The sequence below is a fragment of the Felis catus genome, chromosome B4, assembly GCF_018350175.1.
Source record: "Felis catus isolate Fca126 chromosome B4, F.catus_Fca126_mat1.0, whole genome shotgun sequence".
Classification (NCBI taxonomy): domain Eukaryota; kingdom Metazoa; phylum Chordata; class Mammalia; order Carnivora; family Felidae; genus Felis; species Felis catus.
Window position 1 is genome coordinate 95,784,502 of NC_058374.1, and position 6,206 is coordinate 95,790,707.

Genomic DNA, 6,206 nt, shown 5'->3' on the forward strand with positions numbered 1-6,206 from the left:
AAGTTCAGGATGCTGGTGTAGAAGATACTAAGAAAAGCTCAGAATCTGCATGTATTGCACCACATTTTGGGATTGAGCTCTTCTTAGGAAAGAATTTGGAAGACCTAAAATTACTATGGTTCTCTGCCCAATAAGACATTCATTTGTAGAAATTTGGACAACTGTCTTATTGACATGCAATCATTTCATATAATCACTAGGACAAAGAACTTGTCCCACACTTCTATTTCTAAGGCTGGTTCAGTGTCAACATTCAAAAAAAGCTTTTATTGAGTGAAAGAATAAAAGGATGAATGAATGAATTACTTAATGTCATACAGCTTACCACAAAAGAAACATTACATAAAAACTCCTCACAGCAAATACCTTCAGGGATTTTCTAATCCAAAAGTCAGCAAACTTATTCTGTAAAGGGCCATACAGTAAATACTTTAAACTTTGGGGGACACATAGTGTCTGTGATCATGCTCAACTTTGCCATTGCATGTAGCAAGAACATAGCCATAGACAATGCAAAAATGAAGGAATGTTTGTGTGATTTATGAACATTTAAATCTGAAATTCTTATCATTTTCATGCGCCATAAAATATTGTGGTTTTTTTTCAACCATTTAAAAATGCAAAGATCGCTCTTAACTCATGGGCCATAGAAAAACAAGCAAGACTCTAGTCCATGCAACAAGTATCAGTGAATGTTTCCATGCAAAGCTGTTTCCAATTATTTCCAGTAGGAATGAATCTAAAGTGATTTCTTCAAAGCTCCTAAGTATTTTTTTTTAACATGGGACCAAACTCAAAATACATACAAATGGTAAGTTTATTCTAGTTTTCAACCTTCAGTGGTTGACCTGATATACTTACATCATGGGATAGACACGAGAGCCTTTACTGTGAACGTAAGTTGAAAAATGTATTATGTTAAGAGATATATTCCCTCGATATACAATTTTCTTCTTCTAAATGGTCACTTATTGGGAAAATCAATGGTTATTCCAGAAATATAAGAGTAATCAGGTACCCTTCAGGGTCTTCCTGAGGGAGCCTAAACTTCATGATGTACGTTTTGTGTGTGCATTTTAAACTTATGTACAGAATCTAAATGAATTAACTATGTATGTTTACAGAGTTTAGATAAGCATCCACATTGTTATTTATATTGCATTTCTGTTATCTCTGGGTCTGTCTCCTGTAAAATGTCAATGCAGGAAAAAACAGGAACAGGATATCTGTTGAGATTTAAATCTCTGCTAATCTAGTCAGTTTATACATTGGCTGTAGAAAGCAAACTGAAAACCAAAACTATGAATAATGAGACAATCTTTAGGTATTTAAAAAAATCAAACAAGTACAATCTTATCACATGTGTTCATTTTTATTTTAAACAGCATTATTTATGGTTGGCTGGGGGGGAAAGGCATTATCTTATAAGGATCAATCTTAGTACCTAAAATTTAGAAGACAGAGGAGGAGGATTCAATTTAAAATGATTGTCCAGGGCACATCTCAACATCACCACTGACTCACCTCAACTTTGGCAAGTTGGAACCTTCTGGGTCACAAATTTCCTCATTGTTAATTTCTTGTAATAATTATTTTGGTCAAGTTCTGGGGATTCAGAGAATACTTTAATCCCACATCAGTATACAGACAGCAAAGCTGGATGAGAACCAAAAGAACAGTCAGGACTGATAATTCCAGATCCCTACCATTAGATACATCTCAAAAAGTCTGTCTTCAAGGTACTTGTTTGCCTGTTGCTCGCTTGTTTTTTTTTATATTAATTCAAGTTGGCCATGAATATATAGATGTAAGATATAATAACTAACATCTGGTAGCATTAGTTATCTAGTGTTGTAATAACTGTATTGCTATGGTTTACAGGAACTCCAAAAATTCATAGGATTTTTATTATCTCTCTTCCTTCCCTTGGTTCCCTTGGTTTAGTATACGTGTTTGGTTTATGGTATTTATTCTTTTTTTTTTTTTAATTTTTAACGTTTATTTTTGAGAGAGAAATAGACAGAGTGTGAGCAGGGGAGAGGCAGAGAGAAGGGAGACACAGAATCTGAAGCAGGCTCCAGGCTCTGAGCTGTCAGCACAGAGCCCGATATGGGGCTGGAACCCACGAACCACGAGATCATGACCCGAGCCAAAGTTGGACGCTTAACCAACTGAGCCACCCAGGCACCCCTATAGCATTTATTCTTTTACATAGAACTCCTAATTTTCTTAGAGGTTTAATATCTTAAAATGCTTTGCGTGATCTATGGATAAACATCTATTTTGTTTTTTACTATCATAATTGTTTGAAGTAGTATATGCTTATTGTAAAAATTAAACAGTAAGTAGAAAAATAAAAGTTAATAATCTCCTCTAACCCCCAACCAATCCTATCTCAAGAAATTGCCAGTGAGGGGCCCCTGGATGGTTCAGTTGGTTAAGCGTCTGACTTCGGCTCAGGTCATGATCTTGCAGTTTGTGAGTTCAAGCCCCGTGTCAGGCTCTGTGCTGACAGCTCAGAGCCTGGAGCCTGCTTTGCATTCTGTCTCCCTCTCTCTCTCTACCCCGCCCCTGCTCGCACTCTGTCTCTCTCTGTCTCTCAAAAAATGAGTAAAATGTTAAAAAAAAAAAAAAAGAAATTGCCAGTGTAACCTGTGTGGTATTTAATCTCCCACACCTATTTCTATAATCATCAAGGCATATACCAACATGCATATCCATATATTGATTTTTGCTTACTCCATTTTTTTAAAAATTCAGATTATTCATTAGATATTACTCACAACTTGTTTTATTTCACTTAAAAAATGTATCTTGGAAATGCTGAATATATATATTTATATATATATATATTTTTTTTTTAAATATTTCTCTAAACTGGTGGGCATTCAGATTTTTCTTCCAGATGTTTTCCCTACAAACATCTGTAGACATATTTTCTTATGCACTTGTGCAAGTATTCTTCTAAGACCTAGTTCCAAAAGAGATACTTGCTGCCAATAACTTTCCTGAAGGGTTAAATGAGCTCATTCCAGGCATATGTGAGTGTTGATGTTATGAAACTTTTCAATGTTTTCCAAAATGGTGGGTGAAAAATTATGTTTCATTATTGCTTTATTACATATTTTCTTGAGTACTAGTGAAGTTAATCATATTTTCAAATATTCATTGGACATTTAAATTTATTATTCTTTTTCTAATAGTTTTTGTCTTTTTGTTAATCAATATTTAACAATACTTTATTTTTTTCTATGTTTAATTATTTCTTTTTGAAAGAGAGAGAGGGAGAGAGAGTCCCAAACAGGCTTCATGCTGTCAGTGCAGAGCTCAACATGGGGCTTTTTTTTTTTTTCATTTTTTTTTATTTTTTTTATTTTTTTTTTACATTTTTAATTACAGCTTTATTAAGATATAACTCACATATCATGTACTTGATCTATTTAAAGTATACAACTCAATGGCTTTTAATATATTCACAGATGTGTGTGTTCATCACGAGAATCAATTTTAGGACATTTTCATATCCCAAAAAGAATCTCTTTCCCTTTGGCACTTACTCCTCATTTCCTCCTAACTTCCCCCCTTACCAGTTAAAGCAACTTTCTGTCTGTAGATCTAGTTTGAACATTTCTAATGTGCATTTTTATTTTTTTTTCAATATATGAAATTTATTGTCAAATTGGTTTCCATACAACACCAAGTGCTCATCCCAAAAGGTGCCCTCCTCAATACCCATCACCCACCCTCCCCTCCCTCCCACCCCCCATCAGCCCTCAGTTTGTTCTCAGTTTTTACGTGTCTCTTGTGCTTTGGCTCTCTCCCACTCTAACCTCTTTTTTTTTTTTCCTTCCCCTCCCCCATGTGTTTCTGTTAAGTTTCTCAGGATCCACATAAGAGTGAAAACATATGGTATCTCTCTTTCTCTGAATGGCTTATTTCACTTAGCATAACACTCTCCAGTTCCATCCACATTGCTACAAAAGGCCATATTTCATTCTTTCTCATTGCCACATAGTACTCCATTGTGTATATAAACCACAATTTCTTTATCCATTCATCAGTTGATGGACATTTAGGCTCTTTCCATAATTTGGCTATTGTTGAGAGTGCTGCTATAAACATTGGGGTACAAGTGCCCCTATGCATCAGTACCCCTGTATCCCTTGGGTAAATTCCTAGCAGTGCTATTGCTGGGTCATAGGGTAGGTCTATTTTTAATTTTTTGAGGAACCTCCACACTGTTTTCCAGAGTGGCTGCACCAATTTGCATTCCCACCAACAGTGCAAGAGGGTTCCCGTTTCTCCACATCCTCACCAGCATCTATAGTCTCCTGATTTGTTCATTTTGGCCACTCTGACTGGCGTCAACACAAGGCTTTAACTCATGAACCATGAGATCATGACCTGAGCCGAAATCAAGAATTTGATGCTTAACCGGCTGAGCTACACAGGTGCCCCAATGTCTAGCAATACTTTAAATGTTTGTAATAATAACCTTTTGTCATTAGTATTGAAAATATTTTCAAGGCTCCTGACAGTGTGGAGCCTGCTTGGGATTCTCTCTATCCCTCTCTCTTTGCCCTTTCCCCCTCCTCTGTCTCTGTCTCTCAAAATAAATAAACATTTTTTTTAAAAAAAGGAAATATTTTATCTGAATTTGTCATTTGACCTTTTTTGCGATGTAGTTCAACATATAGATAAATTTAATTGTTTTCTGTAGTCCTCCATATATTTATTTCATGAAGGTCTCTGGTGTTCCTTCTTAATTTTCTTTTTTCCTTTTTTTTCACTTATTTATAGCTTAAACCTTTAAGATATCTAAAATTTGTTTGTATGTGACACCACATAAGAATCTAGTTTTCTGTTTCTCAACAAAATTGTCAATTCTGCCAGTAGCACGTATTAAATATGCCATGTTTTGCCACCTCATTGAAATGCCATCTTCATGATATATTAGGCTCTACTATATACAGGGGCTCTCTTTCTGGTTCTCTTCTACTCATCTATCTTTGGGCCAAACAGTACAAGTTAGATTATAGTAACTTTATGGTAAGTTTTGATATCCAGCAATGCAAGGATCCCATCATTAATATTGTTCCTAGAATTATTGGTAATTCTGCAACACACATGCTTCCAGATAAACTTTAAAATTGTGTTGTCTAATCTTAAAAAACACATGTGGAAATTCTGATTGAACAAATATAAATTGATTTTACATATTCATTTTTGAAGGACTAATATTTTCATAATACTCTTTCAGTTCAGGAACAGAGCATGTCCATTTATTTGGAATCTTCAAAAACATTATGTCCACACATAATCTGAAACTTTCTTTTAAATGCATTCCCCCTACTCTGATTACTAAATAAAGAAGAGCAACTGATCTGTTTTTATGCTAATCTTATATCCAGCTACTGTATACAATTCTAACACCTTTAGTAGAATCACTTGGATTACATGCAAATAAAGATATTTGTCTTTTTTTATATTTATGCTATTTATTTTGTTTTCTTGTCTCATTGCTTTATCTAGAAAATTCAAAATAGCATTTAATAATGAGAGAAAACTGTGATTATCCTAGTGTTAGTCTTACTTTTAATGAGAATAACTCTAATATTTTACTAAGAGGCATGCTACTGAACTTTTAGATAAATTGTCTTTATAATGCTGTGATAGTTTTCTCTGTCACTATTTTTCTTAGCATTTTTATTAGGAACACAGTTAACTTTAAATTTTATTTAATTTTCTTTTTTTAGACTGTATTGACAGAATGGTGGTGCTTTTTTCTTCTTTCATTTGATAATGAAATGAATTATGTTGCTGGCCTTTTTTGGTTGAACTATCCTGGCATTCCTGGAACAAAACTTACTTCATATATTATTCTTTGAATACACTGATAAATTTGATTTGCCTATATATGTCTAGGTCTACAATTTTTATACTTTCAGTATGGAGTTTGAAATTAATGTTATGCTAGCTTTGCAAATGGTGTGTGTACTTTCTCCATAATCTTGAATAATTGCATTATGTGTGAATTAACTCTTTTTGAATGTTACCCAGAACACAAGTGTAAAACCATCTGGATCTCATGTATTTAAAAATACTGAGTGTTCTGTAACAACTTTTTATAACATTTGTCATTTCTTCTAGAACAATTGGTCTATTTAGATTTTCTATCTTTTCTGGGGCAAAGTCTGGCATTTATA